The sequence below is a fragment of the Pteropus vampyrus genome, unplaced genomic scaffold, assembly GCF_000151845.1.
Source record: "Pteropus vampyrus isolate Shadow unplaced genomic scaffold, Pvam_2.0 Scaffold45, whole genome shotgun sequence".
In the NCBI taxonomy this organism is placed as follows: Eukaryota; Metazoa; Chordata; class Mammalia; order Chiroptera; family Pteropodidae; genus Pteropus; species Pteropus vampyrus.
The window spans coordinates 3,562,591-3,588,123 of NW_011888826.1; the positions used below are offsets into that span (position 1 = coordinate 3,562,591).

The 25,533-nt window shown below is 39.0% G+C and overlaps 1 protein-coding gene across 5 annotated transcripts in view; it reads right to left on the minus strand.

Moving 5' to 3' along the window:
* Window positions 1–25,533, minus strand: part of PLAG1 (PLAG1 zinc finger) — a 39,357-nt gene that overhangs the window by 7,655 nt on the left and 6,169 nt on the right. For 2 of the 5 annotated variants that reach the window (XM_023530054.1, XM_023530052.1), the window contains exon 2: window positions 5,127–5,231. The exons of the other annotated variants lie outside the window; for them this stretch is intronic. The gene's annotated coding sequence lies outside the window, so the exon portion shown is untranslated. The remainder of the gene's footprint in view (window positions 1–5,126; window positions 5,232–25,533) is intronic. 5 annotated transcript variants of the gene reach the window in all.

Consider the following 25,533-nt stretch of genomic DNA (forward strand, 5'->3'; position numbering starts at 1 on the left):
GGATTAAAAAAACTTAAAAGGCATTGTGACTACTATTCTGAAAAGTCTGCAACAAAATTTGTACTCCAGTTTTTCTTTTTTACATATCAAAGATTGGTTACTCTGCCTTTCAAATGACTAAAGTTCTTCTTTGCCTTGATCTGATGAATTGTGAAACAAGATAGAAAATGTACACATACCCATTTCAAATCACCCTAAGAGGAAATAACACTTCAGAATACCCTTCCAGTTTCTGCCGGTACCCAAACAGACATTTTTCCTAGGGTAACTTTGCATACATAAAAATTATAATTAAAGAAAATATTGTGTGTGCATGCACACACACAGGTTTACCTTCCTATACTTTACATTCTACAGTGACTCACACAGAAAAATAACAAGCAAAAATGAATCACATAGCAAGGGTCTACTAAAACAAACTCCTACGAGGATGCCAGCAAAGGAACAGACCTGTATTAAAACTGCTTCTATACTTAAAATGCCACAGTCCTGATAGTCATTTCTCTAACAGCTGTGAATGTTTACAATACTTACCTGCATCAACAATTCTTTCATATTTAAAAGTCAAACATATACTTTGCTAATTAAGGGCAAATGTCATCCATAATCAAAGCTTTATTCTCCTTTACGCTAATCATAAAACACCATTAGTAAACAATTCAGAAAATGCCAACATTTGCTTGAAACATGCTTTTTATATAGAGTAAATAGGTATGTTGCAAAAAGAAATTTACCAGTAGTTAATACTTTAATTTATATGAATAAAACACAACAGAATTTTGAATGTGAAAGAAATTAACAAGATAACATAATTGAAGACAATTTTGAAGTCTAACAGCATACTCAGAACATTTTTTTGATCCTGTATGATAACGTGGAATTTTTTTACAGCATTCAATTTCTGTAGGACTGTAAAATCACTTATTGAAGAATAATAAAAGGAAAAAAATCTTGCAACTACAAAAATCTAAGGCAGAATCAAAAACAGACTGTAGGCAGCACTGGGGCAGGAGCTGTGTCAGTTTTATTCACTGCTGTTTCCGATAAAAGTAAAAATTTTGTTGAATGAATGTAAATAATTAAAGCAGGACAGTACTTTCCAGCAACAAAATGAACTATAGGCTTGCTCAATCACTACAGTAGACACAAGACAAAATATGTTCCAGTAAAAAGAAAAATACAGTATGGACCAACTTGGTTCCACAAACTAAATAAGACACTAGAAAAGTATTTTTGAAATTTAGCAGCCATTTGTAAAGTCTTAGATTAAAACAACTGTAATAAAAAGATGTCTAAAATACTTGTTTTAGAAAGCATGCCTTCTCTGATTGATCTTATTGTTAAGGACTCAATTAGTACAAGTAGATGGTATCGATTTGGTCCCCATTCTTAATAAAAATTTCTAAAGTGAAAACATGCCTGACACCTGCTTCCATGGCTGGCATGGAGCAGGAAGGATGGCTGGACGGTTAGATAGATGGTTAGATGGTTAGACAGGGGCTGCTGATGCCTCAGGAGAAGAGAAAGGAGAAGTGCCTACTGCGAAGCAGGAGACATGGCAAAGAGCTGGGTCTGCGCCTGACCCGCCTAACTTGTAAATAGGTACCCAAATAAAATATTTTATACCCAGAGTAGTGAATATTACAGTACCTACTTTCCTATAGCTAATGTCATATTTTCCTCTAGTTGATGTACTTATTTTCCTATAGTTGATGTCAGTGAACTAAAATTAATCAAAACAAGGATGCTTTCTTTGAATTACTGTATTTGATATTTTCAACTTTTGAGCAATTCATTAAAATGCAGTTCTAGAAAAACCCTTCTGAAATTTACCATTACAACTTAGCCTTACCGATAATTAAAAAGCCTTATATTTAATATACAAATAATAAGCTAACAGAAGTAAAGGGAAATAGCAGGCCTATTTGCTTCTAAGAGCCAATAGTTAAATGTCAATAAGTTCCAAATGGGAACCAACAAAATCCAATGTCAGTTTTCTCATCCGTACAATTGGGATGTTCTGTTTTGGGTCATCTTGAACCTAAGTATGGCGTTAATTTTGTTTTCTAGAGTATTCAGAGAAAATGAACAGACAATCTAATGATGATGGAATAGTCAAATAAATTTTATCTTCCAACTGAGAAATAATTTCCTTGGTTAATTATTTTATGAAGCAATGTCATGTTCAGTTAAAAAGTTTTTCTTCCCTTTTAAAAACTCTCTTTTAATGATCTAGAACTTAGAAGTTAGCATTTCATTTTAACTATTATGTGGGGGATCCCTCTCATAGTTGTATATTTTTATCAAAATAAAACTAAAAAATACAGATGAGTGGCACACTGGGGATATTTTCATTTTCTTCACATAGGGCAATTAGTATTTGCAAACAGGAAACTAGAGAGGAATTGTGCAAAAGGGAAGCAATGATGCCAGAGAGAGCGAAGAATTGCAATTATATGTGAATATAAAGTAAGATTGCTTAATCAAAACTTTAACCATTTTTAGAGATTTCCCTGGTTTTCTCTGTTTTTTTATAAAGTATTTCCAAAATATTAGTGTTCCGGCTAGGATTATAAAGTAGGTAGCTCACAGGTCAGCTCAACCTGAAAACTGCAGTTCTCAAATTGCAATGAGTTGTTTTTATTTTCATTACCACTGACCCCTTAAATTCCTGGGGCTACAATAAAAATGCTTGACACCAACTATAAACATGTTCACACTGAAGGACCCCAAACATTTGGAGGACATGCCTCCATTCATTTATGGCTAACTGTCTAATGCTATTAAAATTACAAATACAGCATTAATCCAGGTTTCATGTTCGAACTCTCCAAGCGCTCATACTGAATGTCTATAAATTCAAATGGAAAGGCAGAAATAATACACATTAAGACAAAAATGATGAGGAAAGAAAGTTTTCCTTAATTCTAAAAGCTCATGCAGAGAATTAGTTTTAAGCCATCTCAAAGTACAGTACGTTTTAAAGAGATTTGTGCCATGGTATACAACGAGGTATAAATGTTACATGTGTGTGCAAAATCTTGAGCAGCACTAAACGGTATAATGAAAATAGACCCCGCATCCAGGTAAAGCTCTGTATATGCCATGACTCTGAGCTCCCTTATGCCTGCGTGGCTGTCCAGCACAAAAACATTTGTGGAAACAACCACTTCTATTTATTCCCACATCACTGCAGGTAAATAGTCTCATTCTATGTGAAATTGTAAAGTCAGGGGTGGCCACTCCCTCCTCCACCTGCAGAGGACATGTGCACTCCTCCAGCTGTCACAATTAAGAGATTTGATATCTTCCTTGACTGATTTTACTTGAGAATGAGCTTCAGAACTTCACCTCTCTGAGCCTTTTACCCCTAAAATGTGGACTGTAAAGCTCTTCTTGGACTTCCCTGTCTCTCTCCTGGGACTGTAAATTTACCTATGGGCAGACTAATTTTCATCCTTACATCCTCAGTACCTGGTCAGGGCTCTAGTTGATAAATATCTGTTGAACATAACTACAGTCCCTTTAAAGAATTTCAGGAATAAAAACAAGCAGGTAAACATGTTTCGGAGATCCTGGAATCTCAAATTGCTTTAAAGCTCAGAAGGCAAACCCCATAGAATGAAATCGTTAGTTTGTTTTGGCGGAGGGTGGGCACTCAGGGGAGCATCACGACCACCTGGGAATCTGTCCTGTTTCTATCAGTGGGTGCTGAAAGCTAGGGAGACTTGGGCATGTGCTACTCAGGGGCCCGGGCCCAAAGGCGTCCTGACAGGCATGGGGAAGCATCTGGGCAGCACTCAGTTGGCCTGGATTTTTAGAATATTTCTGCTCTCAAATATTCTATTCCATAACTCCTTAAATGCACGTCTCCTGTACTGATTATGATTTACTGTTTGGAAATAGCCAATGAAGTTTTATGGAAAGGAAAAAGGAACAAAGTAAAATTCAAAATCTTTAAAGAGGATGTTCTTCATGTCAAATTGAAATGTAAGGAGGATGTTGAAAATATCAGAAATTTTTTGACTTATTACAGAAACAAGAGAGATGAAATGGAGAAAATCTGTGTAAATGTAGCTGACTAAGTAAAAAATGAAAAAATTTTTCCTAGCTGCCAAAAAGAGGCTTTGTTAAAAACTGCAATTTAGTAGAAAAAAACTATAACCTATAACACTAAAAAACCCATTAACATCTTTTCATCTATTTAAAAAATATGCAAATGACTAAAAATTTATGTTAACCTGATTTTAATGCTTAAACGCCATAGAATGCTGTGATTAGAGAATGTTTCCCATATTAATTTGTGTACCTTTTATCTGATCATAAAGCTCTGTTCGTGGAGACTGCGAGGCCCCACCTGGCTCTCAGCCTACGTCCTCCTCTCCCCAGGGCTAAGCCCCTACCGACCGTCAGTGGAGTTCGAGTCCATCCTCTGGCACTTGGCACAGCCACCTTTGGTTTTACCAGCCTTCTCTTTCTAGGCTGAGGGCCCTGGCCTCTAAATCTCAATCCTGTGTTTGAGGACCTGCTGACAGACTTACCTGGAGCGAAATCCATGTGTACCATATTCCCAAGTATAGCTACGCCTGGATTCTGTGTCACTGAGCTGCACCTACACGTTTGGATCTTGATGTCTGTGTGTCGTCCTTCCAACAAAGGCTACCAAACTACTATTGTCCCACGGAGTTCCCTGTTCCAGCATCTGCCCCATCCCAGGATGCAGAGCCAGCCTCCCTCCCCACCTGCTCATAGTTAATCAGATACTTCCCAGTAGACAGAAAGAGATGTAGTGGTAATATGGGACAGTCTATTACTCTGAGCAGAGCTTAAGAGTTGATCTGTGGGCTATTTGGGGACATGAACAAATAAGCTTTTACAGCAGCTATGCATTTTGTGCAGAGTATGGAAGACTGCTCCTTGTCAGTATTCCAATCCTTCCATTAGACCACAAGTATTAATGAAGTCCCGCTGAACAAATACATATTGATAGACCTTAAAATAGTAAGTGGCATGCTTATTATGTGGCATGCTTTTCAAAGCTTTTAATATTTTACTGTATATTATTTAGAAACTGGAATGACTGATCACTTTGAAAGCCATGCCATATAATGATAAAAGCCACCTACCTGAGGCCCTGCTCCAAATTCTAGCAAGGTAATCTTATTAATAGACCATGACAGAATGAAGCATTCTGGGTGCCAAATACGGCCAATGCAGCACCAAGAGGCAACCTAAAAAGAAAAGAAGAGTTAGTTTGAAATTCCAAAAGTCAGATCCAATCTGGTTAATGGCATATGAACCAAATTGTTTCTTATTCATTATCACTTATTCATATTCTTTATATTTTATCTTTATTGGAAAATCTATTTCAAATCTTGTTAGACACAAATGTGAAACAAAATATTTATAGTACACTGAAAAATGAAAAGTAAACAAATCAATATCCCTAGATTTATACATTTTCCTGTGAATCACAAGTTATTTAAATTGTTCATATTTTCATTTGGTACAATATTAATCCAAGTCTATTGCCGTTTCTCAAAATTGCTGCTTAGTTTCTTCATTTACATTTTAAAGACATTACCATTTTCTCTGTAACAGAGTTTTCAGAAAAGCCTTTTGAGGTGTGTATCTCGTGCTGAACAACAGCTGAGGGAGAAACCCTGCCTGACGAGGGTGTCCCTTGCGCCACCTCTTCACAGGACGGGCGCAAACCACTAACTAGCACCCTGAAGGAGAGAAGAATAAGGAGATGGGCAACTGCTTGGCTCCCATATTAGTCTTTATAATGAGACTGCTGTTTGATGAGTGAATTCGCAGGTGGCGAGAGAGAGAGTTGGATCACAATTCTGCTTTAAAATGGGGATTCTAATTTTAAAAAGGTTGAAATTTGCTGATTGTATTGGTCTTCCCAGGAGCATATGAGCTGGCTACAGTTGCAGGATAGATACCTTACATCAAGTTAAGCAACATGACTGTTAAATGACATCCAAGCACCATAAGACAGCATTAGAGTGACAAATCAATAGTAAATACAATATTATATAGTATAGGCAAGTACCACAGAAGGTCAGAAAAGGAAAAGAATACTATGGGTTTTTGGTGATTTTTGCCTTGAAGAATGTGTAATAAAGGAAGGGAAGGGAAGGGAAAGGCCATGGTGTGTAGGGGGCATGCCAGTCACCAGGACTCACTGGTGAGAAGTGAGGACTACACGGATTCCAGGAAGACCTTCTGGTGGGAGCGCAGTGTAGTTTATATACACTGTAAGGAGGCGAATGAGGAAAGTGCACGGAAGCCCAGATGTTCGGGATATTCTACACGCATGCACTAATGATGAGAAGATGCACTAATGATGAGAAGTAGGGTCAAAAGCACTAAGAACAAGTACCTGGGGAGTGGGGAGAGGGACAAAATGGGGAGGAGAAAAGGGAGTGCTTTTTTCGAAAGAGATATAGGAGACAGGTGCTGGAGTAGTGCAGAGCAGCTGAAACTGGCAAAAACAAGCATTTCCATAAACATGTCTGACAGCATTAACTAAGGGGACGAGTTGAGGGCAGACAAAGATAGCTGTATAGCTTACTCTACAGACAGATTCAAAGCAAATTACTGGCCAACTCATGCTGGAGCCTAACAATCACCACTATAAGAAAAAACTAGGTACTTTAAAGCGGGGAGGGGCAGACACAGAGCTTCAAGAAGGAAGAAAAAGGTGGCAACCACCACAAAATGATAAAGCTGCTAAGAGTACAGACCACCCTGCAGTTCTTGCACAGAGTTCACCCCTCAGGCACGAACACACCAAACTTCAGCAAGAAAGAGCATGGGGTGGGGTGGGTGGGTGTGGGAGGATGGGAAAGGAGAGAGAGAAATACCTAAATGAGGAGGGCCAGTTGAGTTGCAAGGAAATGACTTCCAGCAAGACAATGCTTTCTTTCAAAGAATTTTGCACTGAAAGAGAAGAAAAAAGGCCAAATGGTGGCTAAAGAGGAACTCAGGATGCCAGGTGGGGGAGACAAGAGAACCCTTATGAGCTGAGGATAGAGAGGCAAGGAAGAAATGAAGCGTTCTGGGAGACAAGGCTGAATGGGAGCCAGAGAAAAGGGAGAAGTTTCTGTGGGGCTTCTTTACTGACCTAGAAGGGATGTATATTCATCCTGGTAAGATTTCTGGTAAGGAGGCAAGGGATGCAAGGAGTTTGCTTAACTTCACCAGTGCCAAGTAGAAGGGTCATATATCTGGTAAGAATGAGTGAGGAGCAAGGCACTTGGCCTGGGGACAGGAGGGAAGATTAAAGGCCACTGTGGAGAACAGGAGAGGGGTGACAAGGGGCATCCTTAAAAAATGGAACTTGCCATAAAGAATTACATTTCTTAGTTGTTGCTGGTGGGAATATAAATTGTTTTCTGGAATACATTGTGGAAATATGCAATCGAAGCCTTTTAAACATTCATGTACGTTGACCTGATAATTCATTTCTAAAAATTTAAGCTAAAAAAGTGAGAAACAAAGATTTAAGTATAAATGTGTTCAAAGGTATTAAGAAGTACAAATTGCCAATTATAAAAATAGTCATGGGGATGTAAAGCACAAGATGAATACGGTCAATAATATTGTAATAACTATGTATGGTGCCAGGTGGGTACTAGACTTATCAGGATGACTGATCACTTTGTGAGTTATATAAATGTGTAATCACTATGTTGTATACCTGAAACTAATATTGTATGTCAAATGTAATTAAAAAATAAATTAGAAAAAGATTTAAACTAACGCAGTTAACAAATATGAATTAAATCATATGGGAAACATTGATAAACTGCTAAATATTTAAAAAGGACACAGAATACACCATTGTTCTAATTTTGTAAAGTACACACTTAGAACTACTCACCTCTCCCCACACCCTCATCCTCGATGTCTTTAAATGTATTTGTGTAAGTTATAAATAAAAAAAACTAGCAAGGTATAGGGTTTAAGCTTTTTTTTTACAAATGTCTTACTTTATTAGAAAAAAATGTCGCCAGAAAGAATGTTTTTTTGATAAACAGCGCTGGAAAATTTTGTTGTCCATAAAAAAAAAAAGTTGGATATATACTTCACACCATATACAACCATACACAAACTAAACTCTAAGTGGATCATAGATACAAAAATAAAACCTAAAACTATAAAAATTCTAGAAAAAAACAGAAAAATTCTTGACATTTAGTCAAAAATTCCTTGGCTACAACACTGAAAGTACAACCCATAAAATGACAAATTTGATAACAAAGAACTTTCAAAACTCACCAATAAGAAAACAACCCAATTAAAAAATGGGCAAAATATTTGAATAGACAGCTCAAGATATATGGATAGTAAATAAGCAATGAAAAGATGCTTGCCATCATTGGTCTTTAGGGAAATGCAAATTAATACCATTATCTACCCACTAGAATAACAAAAAATTATAAACACTGACTGACTATATCAAATGCTGGTGAAAATGTGAAGCAAATGGAACCATATGCCACTAGCGAGGAGGTCAAAATAGTACAATCACTTTATAAAACAGTTTGGTGGTTTCTTAAAAAGTTCATCATGTGCCTACCATATGACACAGCCATTTCACACCTATGCATTTATCCAAGAGATATGAAAACCTATATACAAAGACTTGTACATGAATATTCATAGTAGCTTTATTTGTAATAATCAAAAACTAGGTACAACCCAAATGTCCATCAATGTGTGAATGGATAAACAAGTTGTAGTAGATTCAGACACTGGACTACTTATCAGCAATAAAAAGGAATGAACTTCTGATACATGCAGCAACATGGATGAACCTCAAAATGATTATGCTGAATGAAAGAAGTCAGACAAAAAAAGTGCATATTATATGATTCCATTTACATAAAATTCTAGGAAATGCAACTAATCTGTAATGACAGAAAGAAGCTCAATGGTTATCTGGGGACGGGAAGGATCATTCACAAAGGAAATGAGCGAACTTCTGGGAACGCTGGATATTCACTATGCTGGTTGTGGTGATGGTTTCAGGAATTAGACGTGTCAAAACTCGGTAATTGTACACTTTAAATGTGTGCAGTTTATTAAATATCAATAACTCAATAGAGCTAAAAAAAAAAAAAGGCAAAGTTTTCATATTGAGAAAAATAAAATAAAGATGAGAAACAAATCTTCACATTAATTTACTGACCCAAACCCAAAACCACTTTTTGTGAACTGATGAACTAAAATTCTTTATAAGGGCAATGACTCAAAATGACTAAAATCTTTCCTTCCCATTCAGCAGGGGAAAATAAAAAAAAAAAAAAAAAAAAAAAAAGAGGAATATTGGCTTAAATGTAAGAGTTACATTCAACCCTTACTAGAAAGGATACATGTCTAGGCAGTTTCAAATTCTCAGCTGTCGCCCTTGGAGGAAGGCAGTGCAGTTCACCTGTTGCTTTACAGACTGGCACATCATACTACATGATTTAAAGGCTCCAGGAATATACTCTAACTGGAACTGAGACCTACATAAAATAAATAGTTCTGGGATAGGTTCCACTTATCAAACACCAAACAAAGTACCCACTGAAGTGTTTCAACTCACCTCTGTACAGACCTTTTAAATATGTTAATTAGTGGTAGTCTTAAAAAGAAAGAAGTGTCACGCCAATTGGTAGGCCTGCCTCGGATTAATTTTAAAAATACACGAAGTAACACTCCAGACAAGATAACAAAAGAACCGTGTTAGCAAAGTGTGGACGGGTACTCCAGGTAGAGGGAATCAGACACTGTACAGTGGGGTCTGGGTAACTCCAGGTAATCTGTTAGTTTTGGAGCCAATAGTGAGAGACAGAATGGAGCTATGAGGCTGGAGATGGGTGGAGGAGCCTTGTATGAGTCATGTTACCAAGGGCTGACAAATTTAAAATAATTCTGATAATTTACAAATTATCCTAACTGTAGGTGCCTGTATAATTTGCTCCCCTCCCCGCCATCCCCAGCCATATTTTTAGATTATTCAGAAAACAATCAATCTTTGTTTTTGATTTCTGAAGGAGAATTAAGTGGTGATTCTCCTTTCAATTTTTATTTAGTTTAGCATTTTTAAAAAGAAATTTGACCTTCCTCAATTATAAACTCAGGTCTTTGCAGTGTTTGCTCACAGGTAATTAACAAAAAGGGGTTCAAATCAGTCAACGTGAGGCCCCAGAGTCTTCTGTCTCAAGGCCTCAGCTAGTAGGTGGGCACAGCCCCTCCTCTGCAACCCCCACCCTTTGGTAAGCAGAGGTCCTTCCCCAGTCTTAACCAGTACAGTTCTGGCGACCATCTTTACACTGCTCCTTTAGAGCTGACTTGGAGAAGGCCTCCAAACTGAAATCCATACACCCATTCACAGAGCCCAGAGCAGGACAGGGGAACAGTGGTGCAGATGAAAAATACTCTTTCTGGGAATCAGAACTCAGTTTGAATCCTGCCTGACCCTTATCATTAGTGTAACTTTGGACAAACTTAATCTCTCTTCAGAGTTTTCCTCCGCAGGATGGGAATAAATACACACTTTGCGTTACTGCTAGAATAAACAAGGTGATGAATGCAACGTCTCTAACACGGTTCTGAGGGCTCAAAATGCAAAGCCGTTACATCTAGTGTGTCACTCAGACATGTGCTGCCCCAAAATGGCCTTATGTACACTTAAAAGTTTGGTTTTTTTTTTTTTTTTTGGCACAGGCTTTTATATAGAATCATAACCAACAGAATCTTTGAAGGACAAACAATGGGACTATACCATGTGAAGATTATGCAATCATACGTAATGTGAGATTTATATTAATAGTGATATTTGGTGATGTAGTAGACTTCTGATCTTTTTGTCTGCGACATTTCAGTGTACCTAAACTTTTATGGTGGTCATAGTCACAGATAACCCCAAATCACAGCTAAAATAAAACCAATTACCCGTGTGGAGCCAGCAGTCATTTGCGTGTTGAATTAAATGGTGGTTTGGGTAATATGTGACTAGTGACCATCCAGGGATGGACTGACCCCTGTTTGTGGCTTAATTGTGGTGAAAGATTATAATGCATCTCTGAAAATACTGACTACTAAAAATCAGAGGAAACAGCTACATGTTAGGGGGGGAAATGTACTCTATTGAAGTGCACAACGCACCAAAATTCTACACAGTGACTTCTACAATGTAGGAATGCTCTTTCACTAGCCTCTCAAGTTAATCCTCTACTCTCATCCTCCTGACCCTGAAGCAAGGGTTGGCGAGAGGGGTGTGGAACTGAATCCTGTCTTGCAGAGCCAGGCTTGGGAAGGGATTAGGTACAGAGGGAAGGCACAGAGAGGAGAAGGGGAGCCATACTCGGAAAAACATGGGTACTCAGCTGAGACTCATACCTCACAGGGGCTACCCTAACAGACGGTCATGTCTCATAGTTTTTAAACAAGCAATGTGTGACTTCTGAGATTTCTAAATGTTCATACTTGTATTATTTTTACATTCTTGTTTACCTCTCGCAGAAGAAAAGTTTCTGAACATGAGATGTAATTTTAGCTAAGTAAATTTACATTAGGGCCACACCTTGTCAAATGGTTACCCTTTAGCAACAATTCAGTGTATGTCAAATTTACCTATAGGTATCTGCCACATACTGGACTTGCTTTTTTTTTTTTTTTTTTGCTTTAAAATCTTTTACTGGCATTTACCTTGATCATAACGTAAGGAATGATACAGAGACCTGAATATGTATTTTTCCTTGTATTTATCTATGCTATACTAAACACGTTTTTGGCCTTTCCGAACCTCAATATCTTTAAAGAGAATATAGTCAATTGTTGATTAAGTAGGATAACTGGGAAGTAAGGTAGAAGGCCACAGAAAATCATGGCTCAAACAAAATTAGTCACAATAGTAGACTGACCAGTGGTCCTTTCGGTTTTTAAACTAAAACTCATTTGGATAATATAAAACTATGGCTCAATCCATGCTGGGGGAGAGGTGAGTAACAGAAACAGCCAAGAAACTCTTGGGTCTGTCTCCAATATCTTTAGTTGGATCTCACTAAAGGCCAAGAATAAGCTCCATGAGAGAAGAGACCCTGCCTTTTATTGTCCATTTCTGTATCCCTAATATCTAGAACAGTGGATGCACAAAGGAGGTACTCAAATATTTGCTGAATGAGGAGGAAGAAAAGAGGGAAGGAGGGAAGCTATCCATTCAGTTAGCCTAATGGATCCGTGGAAGAACCGTTGCCCGACCTACTTGACTACTTCGTGAGTGATTAGGAATTGACTAAATACTTTAAATTTGAAGAGTCTCTTGGATTTCCCTTGAGTAATTCAGTAATCAAGAACACCTTGTTCTGATTCTTGACTTGGCCCACCCTCACAGATACCAGGACACAGCAGTCACTGTGCCATCTTGTGGTTACATCTAGAAAGTTCTTCTTCCTCAATATACCTCTACAGTCCCCCTACCTGCATGTTGGCTCTTGGAATGAATGGGCTGTAAGAACAAACTCTCTGATCAATAAATCTCCATTATTTAACCATCAAGGAAGCATGGGAAACACAAAGATTAATTAGTTACTTGTTCTACTCTCAAAGAGTGTATAATCTAGTAGGGGAGGTGTCCCAATATAACCATTGATAACATAAAATAGAAGGTAGAAAATGCCATAAAATAAGCATAGATTAGGAACAATGGAGATTCACAGAAAATAAAGGTTCATTCGACCTTTGGAGAATTTGAGAAAAGCCAGCTGAACTGAGTGAAGAGAGGTACGGTGTGGACCTGCCCATGGGGCTGGCAGGCAGGGAGTGCAGCCCAGACCAGGGCGGGGCCTGGGGTGTGTGTGGACTACAGGACACACAGGTGTTTCGGGGACAGAGTATGGAGAGGGGCAAAAGGAGGTGCTCTACCACTTACAAAATGGACAGAAGAAGATGGCCAGTAGAAGGAAAGTAGGCCACTAAACAGGAGAAGCCATGAGGCTGCACTGTCATGGAAATGGAAGGTAGTGAAGGTTTCATGGAGACAGTGGTTCAGATAAGGACTAAATGCTACTCTCTTCTGAGTTACGACAACGTAGGTGTTTAGTAATCTGGGAAAGAACTCATTTAGGGCTTGGAGGAACCAGAATGCAAGGCCAAGGTTGAGGAAGGAGTGCCATGTGAGAAATCTGAGGCTCCAGGTACACATCACTCTTTGGAGAAATAGTACCAGCTTGGGGAGGGGGAAGGTATAGAAAAGTGAAAGCTTTCTGTCACCGTTTGTGGTTTGTTTTTAAGATGGCAGAGGTCTGACATGTTTACATCTGACAGGAAGGACAAGGTAGAGAAAAGGCTGAGAGAGAAAGGATGACGGAAAAGCAGGATGGGACCCTGAGCACAAGAAGAGATATAGGAGGACAGGGTGTGTTCCACGCTGAACCAAAGACAATGAAGGCGCAGGTGCAGGACAGAGAAGACAGTAATTGACACTGCTTCACAGAGGAGGTAACACTTTTTCAAGGATGAACAGGCATTGGCCAAGTAGACAAAAGTAAGTAAGAACGTTCTAGCAGAGGAAATGGCACGAGCTAAGACTGACACGCCTCTGGGATTTAAGCAGCTTGGTGCCTTGTGGGTGTGAAGGGGGAGGGAGGGAACATTCCCGAGGTAGAGCTGGAGAGTAACTGGGGACCAAATCACGTATGGCCTTGGACTGAAGCTGTCGCTTCAGGCCTACTTTATACACGCTACTTCTAAATCATCCTGTAATGTGATTGTCCCCAGTCATCTGGAAGTCCGAGAAAATAAAAAGCAAGGAAAGGGAAGAATTCTTCCAGGGCCGGGAGTAGTAAGGCCAGGACAGAGAGGGCAGTCATGGAGCAGAACGCTTCAGGCCCTAGCAAGAGCAAGCTGTGGTGGCAGGGAGCAAATGAAACCCGAAGGGAACGGAGAGACCAAGAGAAGAGGAGGGGCCGAAGCGTCAACCATGAAAGAACAGGTTCAGCAGGAGCAAGGGAGTAAGTGGAGTTAAGTGACACAAAACTGTGGTCAGCAAGGCCCACGTTAGGGTTCAGATTCACAGAAGTGAGCAGTTCCAAGCCTCAGTGACGCACGGCACAACACTGTGTGAATATGAGGTACTTATATTATGTATTCGATTTAACAGTCTTGATTATGACTTCTGAATATTGCTAATACTTTGGATTTCTCAACTGATGTCTCCCCAGAGAGTTAATACTTAAAGGTACCAAAAGAGGTGCCAATTTAAATCCTTATTTTCTCAAAAAGGAATGGGGTAATATGAATAATTACTCCCTTAAATTACTTGCTTTGTAAATTCCAATTAATTCAGAATGTGGCAGGTTGTTTCCTCTCACCTTAACATGAACTTAAACAGTATTAATATGAAGTGATCTTTCACTCATCCTGCAATGTCGATGATCTAAAAAAGAGGGGGGAGCAGAGGTTCTGAACAGCCAAAGTAAGTGTTACAAATACGCACACATCACGCACTTTTTTTTTTATGGAGGTGATGAACACACACTATCGGTCACTCTGCCAATCTTTCAGGCAAAATGATAAGTTCGGTTACTAAGATTTTGGGCACAGAAAAGATTAGCAGCCTCATGTGTCAAAGGCAAATGCTATGATGGTGGAAAGAGGTGACTGCTAGGAAGGGAAAACTTAGAAAGACAAATACATACAAGAGAAATCACAAAGCACAGACGGTAGCAAGGTTTAAGTGGCCATGGCCCACAGTGCGGGGGGCAGGGGAGAGGGGTAAAGAGATGGGTACTCCCGTGGGCTACTAGCAACTACCAGAGGATAAAATGGACATGTAACTGCCAATCAAAAGAAGCTATTTATCATTTTGTCCACTCAGTTCACACCTAAGAATTTATGTGGAGAAAATAACTTGAGATGCACATAAAGATTTATGCAGAAGGCTGCATCACTGTGCTGTTCATTTAGACTGAAAACAAGCTACCCAGCCAACCACTGGCGGAAGGCTAAATGAAACGTGGGCCTCATCAAGTACTCTGTAGAAGTGACATATGAACACACGAGAAATAACCTTTATACAGTGTTAGCTCTTCCAAAAGTAGGCTACAAAACAAAGAAGAGCCTGATTCAGTTTACAAAAGTATTATATAGGTTTAAAGAAAAAAAATACCAGAAGGAAATATCTGTTAGTGTTTAACATGTTTTTAATAATGTGGACATTAATATCACACCAGAAATAAGATATCATATGTTTACTATATTTATATCGATTTTTTAAACTGTTTATAGCAGTTAATTGAATATTTACTTCTTCCATATTCAATCTTTCCAATTTTTCTTTTGATGGCATTATAACATGTTTGGAGAACCTGAGTCTCACATAAAACGAGGGGCCACCAGGAGTATGTCCAACAATCTTACAGGGATGCAACTGGCAAAATCCAGACTTGTGGGAAAACTACAGGACCAAACCAAACCAACACAACAACAAAAAGGAAACATTTCTTCAACAAACAAATTTTAAGGGAGAAAAAAGGCAAGGGGTAATCTGTATGTCAAAAAGAGCTTAAGAAATAGATATATCGACTAACTGCAGATATGGGACTTACTGGATTTGGATCATGCAAACTGTGAAAAAAAATTAAGAAACAACTGTGGAGATGCAAACACTAAATATTTGATGATATTAAGGAATTTTTCTTTTGGGGTGTGATAACTGTATTATGACTATACCTTTAGAAAGTCTGTATTTTGTAAATACATAACCAAAATATACAAATGATATGAAATGATTTAGCGTGAAAAGTCTGCAGGAGAAGGGGCTGGCATGGGTAGGGGGACAGATGAAACGAGACTGGCCACTGAGGGGGTAACTGTTGAAACTGGTTATGGATACATGAGAATTCATTCTATTATTCTCCCTACTTTTGGACATCTTTGAAATATTCTATAATAATTTTTTGCTAAAATCCTGAAAGGCAGCACTACTGTTAACCTACACAGTAAACCTACATGTGATATATTACAAACTCTGTGGTTGCTTAATAAAAATTGGTTGATAACAAAGTTAGAAATTATTTACATGTACTTTATGACACAACTTCTGTGAACTAAGAAATGAACATGACCATTTCTGAAACACTGACCTGGCCACAAAAGTCACAGGCCAATCAACTGATCTAATCTATTCTACTGAATATGCTATTCTACTGAAGCCAAGTAGTTACTTCTTCGGGTATGAGAAGATGTAAAAGTAACATAGTAACAAGCACCTTTAGTAGTCATGGCCTTTCAATTATATAAACTACGTTTTACAAATATTTTGGGAGCGGGTTTTTAACATTTAGGCTTTCAAGCAATCATTTAGCATACAATGACTGGGTAATTTTTACCTCTATCTAATAAGGGTGGAGAATAAATCAGTATAGCAAGATCAAAAAGAACCATGTCAGGCTGTGACACAGTGGATTACTGTGGCGCTCAGGGAGGCGACGGGCACACCACAGTGGACAGGCACCAGATCACGGCACAGATAGGCCAAGCACTAGGGGAAAGCATCTGCTGAACCTGGCCATGGAGAGAGTGAGTGTTTGAGTGAGTGAGTGAGTGAGTGAGTGAGTGAGAGAGAGAGAGAGAGAGAGAGAGAGAGAGAGAGTGTGTGTGTGTGTGTGTGTGTGTGTGTGTGTAAGAGAGAGACGGCCCAAACTGGCAAGGTTATGAAAGGAGAGGAAGACATGAAGATCTGCAGGAGAAAGGATGGCTGGGAGGAGGTGTGAGTCAAGCGAAGGCTTTGGACTATTTTGGCCCAGAGAATCTTGAACATTCCACTGGCTGAGGAAAAGGAGCCAATGGGGTGAACACATATTTGCACATTCGATGGGTCAGGAAAAGAGATGGCATCCAAGAAAAGAAGGGGATAGGGCGCAAATAAGGCTGGTGGTCAAGGAACAGATGCGGACAAGGCACATTTGATAGACTCGATTTTCTCAGCGAACTTAAGGCAGCGTTACCTAACGTCTACTACAGACAGATTCTAAATACTCTCTATTAGACTATTAGCTATTAATGGATTAGAATTACATAATGAACATAAATATTATATATTTCTATTCTATTAAATATTATAGAATATAAATAAAAGGAAAATATTAATTACTTAGTAGGTTGGTATCAGTCTATTAATAGACTATTAGACACTTAAGAGATTCTACCTCTATGAGAGAACTATATCATGATTATTATAGCTAAAATTTCATAGACTGGATGGGGTTGTTTAAAAACCAAAAACCATACAAGCACTTATATGAACCAGGTTCTACGCTGAAAATTTTTCTCATGCATCGTCTAATAGTTACCTCACTTCTCTGAGCCTCATTTTCTTCCTCTGTGAATGGGAGATGAGCACCGTATCTACCTTATGGAGTTAGTTGTCAGGATTAAGGGGTCACTACATGGAAGTATGTGGACAGCAAGCACAGAGTAAGCCCTTCACAATGCCCAGTGACATTACTGTTCCAGAGAAGGTAACTTCCCAATTCACAGGGTCAGTAACAGTGCCCCACAGAAGCTAAGCAGCCTCGTTGGATCCCCAGGGCGAGAGTGGCACAAGGGTGAGAACATGCAGGGGACAGGTGGCCAGAGAGGCTGGCAGTGGGGTGGTAGTGGAGCCATGATGGAAGCACCAGCTTCAGGGTCTGGGGAGGCTGAAGGTGGCCTCAAGTCTGCCCTGAATGGGGAAAGCATGTGTAGGTACCCCTGTCTGAAGTGTTCCCAGCTCACCTCCAAGGAAGTAAGGGGTCCTGGAGCTCGGAGAGCCTGACCTTCTGGGGGCACAGGAGGTGTCAGTGGGAGAGGGCCAGCCCCTACAGAGCTCTAGGTAGGCGACAAGACAGGACCCACAACTCTCCTTTAACTACTATAGCTTAGGAGGCTCATGAAACTTTCCTAGCGCTTGCTGTGTGAAGGGAAGGGTGATATCAAGACAAACAAGACCTCGTCCCATGAGTGAGGGAGAAGACAGCCCCAACTACAAGTCGAAGCGGGCTGTGAGCTCAGGGATAGAGGACGGGCACTAAAACAGAAGGGGGACAGAAGGAGCACTGCGGCGGACCTGAAAGGATGCTGTCTGGCAAGAAGTGGGAAGAGGGAATCCCAAGCGGGACGACATTCAGGAGCCAAGGGTGTGTGGGTTTGAGCATTAATTCCAGGTAACAACCTGTGGTGCCAGTGAACCAAAGAATTCTTAAATCTGTTCTTAATATGGTTACTGTGGGGCTCAGTGCCACCTGCCATTCCTCTCCTTGACATTCCCCTGGGACACCCTCTTGGACGACTCTCATCATGTAGCCTCTAAGTCCTGTCTCAGGCTTCCCACAGCTTCTCTCCACCAGAGGTGCCCCTCCTCCAATCTGGCCTGAGAACAGAGTACTCCTTCCCAGACGTGTACTGAGGCCCGGTTCTAGAGAGAGCGAGCGGGGGAGACCAGGAAGGTGGATATGCGCAGGATGGGAGCAGCGCCCCGAGCAGTAAATGGAGATGGCTGTGCAACCACAGATGTCACCCCAACCCAGAGACAGACAGGCTGCGGACATGCCTGAGACACACCCTGGGACACAACCAGCCACAGAGCTCCAAAGGAGCAGGGGAGGGAAGAGGTGAGGAAGGTGTGAGCAAGAAGGTCCCAGGGCTCTGTACCCTGAGGGAGGGCACGACTTCATGATGGCCTGGGCCCTCTGGTTAGTGAAAAGGGCAGTTACTGATGAGGATGAGGCCCGAGGTGGCAACCAGCCTCTAAAGGGCAACCCACGCTGTGCTCAGGAGTGCTAACCAGTCTGGGCTACACAAGATGCTCCAGCAGGGAGCTCTCTGGCTTCGTGCCCCACCGCGCTCCCTCTGCCTGCTTGGGCTCCTCCTCCGTCAGGATCTTCTGACTGGAAGTGTCCCCCAGGATGTTCCTGGCTTGCTCCTCTATCTCTTTGATCAAGGAACACAAAGATTCCTTTATCAAAAGATCTACCCCGAATACTGTCTCTAAGGGTCTCTTCTCCCCAAGGCCCCTAAGACTCTTCATCCTTGTATTTCTATTTCCTTCATAACACCTGCCATGAGCTGAGAGAACTCTGTCTACTGTCTGTCTCCTTTGCTCAGTGAGGGTGAGTTCTGGCTTATTGTCCGGCACAGCACCTGACCCTGGCAGGCATTCTGAATAAGAGATGGGAGGAAAGGTATCCTGTACACAAATGTGCAGTTGTTTGTGTACACGGAAAAACAGATGCTGGGGCCCTGGAGACAGGTAAGGACGGAGGCTTTCTGAGCACAAAGCTACGAGGCAAAGAGACTGCAGGAGAGGCAGTGGTGCTCAGGGAAAGCATACACTGAGAAAGGAAAGGTGGTGGGGCCCTGGGAAATGCCAAAATGCTGGTCATCAGGGACAAATGGAAACACAGGTGCCATCAAATGGAAGTGCAAAGGAGGTGTTGGAAGAGACAGAAGACAGGAGAGGAGGGAGTCTTCAGAAATGTGCCAGATCCTGTGGAAAGGTCAAGTGGAAATAAACTGGAGAAGATGCCACCAAGTTTGGTGCCTGGGGCTATTGATAAATGTTCTCTTCAAACAGAAAATGGTGGGGCAGGATGGGTAAAGAGGAAGCGGAGACGAAGGCAACAGAGACTGGCACTGAACACTCTTTCAGGGAATCTGGCACCAATGGGAAGAAAGATACTTGAGGAAGGTTGGGGTGAAGGTAGAGGTCTTCTACGATATTCCGTTTTTGATAAGAGAAGATTTAAGCATACTTTGCAGGTGGAGAAGAAGAGATGGGCGATACCGGGATGGGAGAAGCAAGTGGACCAGATTAACCCGGTTGGCTCCAGGAACCCTGATAATGCATGCCTTTTGAGGCCATGGGGCCCAGTCTCCCCAACCAGACCAACTCTCCCTGAGGCTCAATCAAGTGCTGAGGATTAGTGATGAGAGGACCAAGCAAAGGAACTGAGCAGGGAGACACAACAAGAGTGGCTTAATGTCACTGAAGACCCAGCTGACTTTCAGTGGGTCTCTCTCTCAACAGCATGAAAACCCTTCAATGTGGTAATCAATACTGAGTATGTCCTAGCCCTAGTCTCTCTTTTTAGCCTCATCTACCATCATGCTGCTCACTCCCGACTGACGCCCTACGCTCCAGCTACAGAAGAGGACCCAGCATGTGCCAGATGACAAGAACGGTTATCTTTCCCCTGTTCTTAGCTTTCCCCTCCTACTCCCTGCTTTACGACTGCCTTCCTCTGTGAATCAGATTCACTTAGTGGTATAAACTGCTCCTTCCTCTACGTCCACTTCCTTTAGGTCTCAACAATAGAAGTACTAAACTCACAATAGAAGTTCCAACTGAATGTAGAAAAGGCAGTTTCGTGACCATGGGCCTGAAAGAATGACAAGACCATTAATAAAATTACTGAAATCTGAATTGCTAATTTTAAGGATGTTGAGAGTTTAAGATGCCAATGGTCCATCCAGGTGGCTATGTTAAAGAGGCCCTTGAAAATGTACAGTAAGTCCTCACTTAATGTTGGTGACAGGTCCTGTGACTTTTAAGCGAAACTACATCTAAGGAAACCAATTTTACCATACACTGATTGATATAAACAAGTTAAGTTCCTACGGCAACTCATCAACCTGGTAACAAAATTACAATGGAAGAAAAGGCGTTATTAGAGGACCTGCTGTATATCTAGAACTTGCTAATGAGAATGAGCCTGTTAAAATCTGGGTCATCTGCAGAGCAGAGGATTGCCGCTTCAAATCTGGATTATATTAACATTTCTGAACTCTATTCTCCAATGGGCTCAATTTATCCTAGATTTTGAATTGAGTTAATTTGCCTAATTCATCCTCCCCCGCTCAAAAAGCTACAGCATACAGGCTGCCAATCAAGGTTGTTCACGGTCAGGCCTTAGCATACCTTTATAGTCTTACCTTGCACTGCTCCTTAACAAACCATCCTCTCCAGTCAGACTGGTCTTCTTGGTGGCCATGAACATAAGCACGTTTCTGCCTCTGCTATTCATTTTATCTAAATGTCCTCTTTCTGCCTGTCCTAATACTTTGTTCAAAGTCCACCTCAAGTTCCACTTCTCCCTCCCTTGAATACCTATAGATTTTTTGGTAAAATATTCATTTGGCATTTTAAAATATACTGTTTTGTGATTTCTTTCGTAGATCAAAGCATCATACAAAAGGCATAAAAGAAAAAGTAGAAGGCAAATATAAATACTTAAGAGGGGCAGGAAGTTCTCTCCCCACTTCTGGCACCCATTTGAAATAATAGAAAAACTTCAAAAAGATAGTATGAGATGAGACTTAAAGGACAGGTAAGAAGTGGATAGGTATGTGAGAAGAGAATCGCAGGGAGACTGGACAGAGTCACAGTTAAATGTAGGGTGTGTCTCTAAATCCCCTGGGCACATGAAGAGCCAAACAGGGATTTTGAACTTAACTTGCTATTCTGGAGTGATTGAGATGATACAATACACTGTATTAAATTATTTCACTTCTCTTAAGTGGTAAGATCTTTAGTGACATCGCTATCTCGGAAGCCTAACATCTAAAATTAAACAAGCGAAACTATTATCAATTGTCGTAATATAAAATTACACTGTTTATTCAACTAAAACCATGCAAAAATTCAAAAAGAGATGCTCATTATTTTGGTATCGGATGGCTTTGTTAGGAATTTGTTTTACAGCAAAAATTGATAAAACTGTACCTATTTAAGATTATTAAATCCTGTAAAACAAAGTTTAAGTTTGTACCTTTAAAAAATCTCCTTTAACTTGATAAGTTTATAAAATTTCTCCCATTCCTTATGTATAGCTAAAAAAACAAGTAGACATACAGCGCATTCCAACGAGTGTCAACTCAGTGTCAACTTTATGGCTGAACATTTTTACAACAAATTGATTTTTAAAATAAATATACTAACTTCGGTATGGATACAATTTAGGTTTACCCTAGTAAATTAATGTTTAATAATTAGCTTCTATGATCTGTTAATTCTAAAGACTTACTTATAAAAAAGTAACAGAATTCCAAGGATCTGAAATCATTACTCCTGGCATACACATTATGCCTCCACTTTGTATCTCAGAAGACTGCTGTGCAAATTCAATGAGATAATATAGGTAAAAAGCAAAGAATGCTATCCAGCCAAAGTATTTTATGGCTTACGCACAGTATTAATACTCAAAATATTTTGGGTGATATAATTTGAAAGTCATGTTGGCTAATGATTCAGGGAGTAATTTAACCAATCAAGTTAAGTTTCTTTTTCTTTTAAACAGAAACAGTCTCTTTTTTTGTGCTTATTTTTGGTTTTGCTTTTATAGAGAGAGTTTTTAACTAAAAGTTGGCTAAAATAAAAAATCTTGTAATATCGCTCATCTTTAAAGGACCAGAACCTCCATCTTCTCACATGATCAATTTCAAGCTATATCTAAAATGTCAGTCATTTTCCACCTTATTTTAGTGAAGCGACAGATGAAACAGATAAAGGTATTTTGCCTTTAAAAATCCCCAAATTTCATTTGGAGCCGTGGAATACCATACTTCTGACCTGTGTAACTTTTAAAACTCTAGACTTAGTACAGCATTCGATACAGAAGCAGAGTACTACAAAATATCTTTTACATTTATTGTATATGTATGCTTATTTTCCAGAAGTGGTTTTGGACGTAATCGCTTGATAAAAAGCACAGAAATTAGTGCATTTGGTACTCAGGCACTGCCATACACAGGGTGGCAGCACTGAGAACAAAATACGTGCAAACATCAGAACACTTGGAATGGTCAATGCAGGCACACAAGTGTGCCTGAATCCTAAGACACACTTAGACACAAGGGTATTTTGGTTTTAATTAAGAAATTCCTTTTAATTCTGGCAGAAGTAGCACGCATCTCAGAAAAGCTCTTATATGTCAGTCTCCGAATGTGATCAATTGCACCTCTCCCAAAACCAATGCTCTCTTCCTCCTCTGGCACTGACTGGCAAAAGGTGAACTGAGTATGATTAAATTTAAGTACCACATCAGACCCAATGTTTAAGTTGAGCAATTAGGTCGCTAGTATATATTTAAAAATATAACCTGAGCTATGATTAAAGATGCTTCAAGATAACTTTTTTTAAAGAACATGATCTTGGGAATACAAATGCTCTTATTAAATAAAAGCAGTTAGAGTTTATAACTGTCTTAAGTAGGTTATAGTGTCTAAAAAGAAAGGCTTTTAAGGAAAACAGCTGTAACACTACTTTAAAAAAAACTGAAATATTCCTGAGTAATAAATGTTAATAATTGAAAATTTCAAATACAGTGGATATTCCACTGATATAGACAAAACAGTACTAACCCATTCATCAACATTTTTCTTTAAAAATAAAATAATTGAGGGTATTATGATATTTGAAGTAATTTTGCCCATATATCTGAAAAATGTTTTTTCATTAATTGTCAAAGGATGGGCGTTCAAGAACATTTACAAACTGCCAGACTTTTATATGTATTCACTTTGTTTACAAAATTCTAGGCATACAAAAATAGCTTTCAATTAAAATTCCCTATGTTTCACAGCACACGAAATTATTCGGTTAAATATTTAAAACTTTCATTCTATATCTAATTAAATCTATTACTTGACAGTTTACTTTCCTTCTGACTTGGGTAAATAATTATGATAATATATTTTACATGTAATATCGTTTAAAATGTGATGTATGTCAAATTATTGCTAATGAATATCTAATACCTTTTCCTTAAAAGTAAACTAAAGCAAATTATATTAAAAACTAAACCTGATACATGTACTTTAAACTAGGCATGGTTAAATCAGTTATTTGTTTGCATGACAGTAGCTCTGAGGATGCTCAAGTTTTGTGAAGTAGAAAAAGAAAAGCATAAAATATAACCAACTGCTGTCAGAGGTGTGCCCTATACTAATAAGCACTTTCCTCCTTTGAAATGTTTTAAGCTCTTCCAAATAGGAAGTACCAGAGCTGCTACCACCTCTCTTGGTCTGATTAAACTACCTATTCTATTTTACGTCTAATTCTATTTTAGTGCTAAAACTGTGTATTTGAATAGTGATTTTCCAATAAAATACTATTAATATTAGAAAAGAAACACAATCGAGATTGAAATTTTACTCAATTAAATTACCTCAGACAATAACAAAGTAGAAAAATCTGTGAAAAACATTTTCCCAGATTTATTTAGAAAATAATTTTAGAAATACAAGGAAAGCAAATTCACATTTGAGATGTAGCTTATGATCAGATATGCTGGTCATATTAGCATTTATTTTTAATGTTATAATAGATCTTATCCAAATATATAAAGTGAGAACTCTCCTATAAACTGCAAATTTAGAACAAATTTAGTTTGAAAGGAAAAGACCTAATTTCTCTTCTTTGGTATGGGATAGTTAAAAAAAATATTTAGAAAGTGCAAAAAGTAGCTTAAGAAAGAGAATGTATTCATATACTTGTAACGGTATTTTCATTCCATTGCCTAAAATTGATATAAATAAAACCTATCATTATAACCCTTTTAGGGTACGATGAAAGTGATGTGGTGGGCTCTATAAAATTCCAGCATTAGGACAATACAAGTTGTTGAGAAAGCCTAGCAGACTAAAATTCAACTGGTGCTATTTTCTCCTACACATATGAACTACCTTAAGCTTTCAGATTCAATTTCTTAAAATTCTCCTGAGCAAGAACAATTCAATCAACTTTTTACTATATCTTCAAGTGAACAAAGTTGACTTAAACATTTTCTAATGTTGTCTTTTGGCCAAAGGGGCTAAATTCCTCATTCTCCAATTGATTTCTAGTTAAACAGACTCTAAAAATAATATATCTCAAAAGTAAAGAGTCTAATGTCTAACTATTGATTAAAAAGATAGAATTAAAGATCAGATGGCAGCTCTTTAGTTGGAGCATTTAATCTGAGAATATTCCCATACTCTGAAACTAAAAGATAGGATTGCATAAATAATCAACATGCATATGAACAATTCCAATATTGGTTTGAGACAATAATTCAAATATTTAATAACTGAAAGTCTAAAATGAGTCTCTCACTCTCAAAAAAGAGTGCAAGACTCTGCGATGGCAGATCATTCACTATCTGTAGAGGATTTGTTCTCATTTTAAGAAAAGATGCCTCCTCCACCCTCAAAATATTTCCTAATACTAAAGGAAACTTCTACTCCCTAATATAACAATATAATAGGTCTAGATTCTCCTTTAGAAAATCAACTGCTAATTAATAGGTGGGAAAGAAAATTCCTTTTATCATCGGCACACACCTAAAAACATTCCAGAAATTAAGAACTTTGTTGGTGAATGTTATCTTTATCTTGTGGAAAAAAATTTAAAACATTAAGTCTGTAAGAAATGACTTTAATATGCCCTTAAAAAATCCATAAGGTACACTGTCCTTAGACTGTGGTTTTAAAATTTATTTCATTAACTTAACA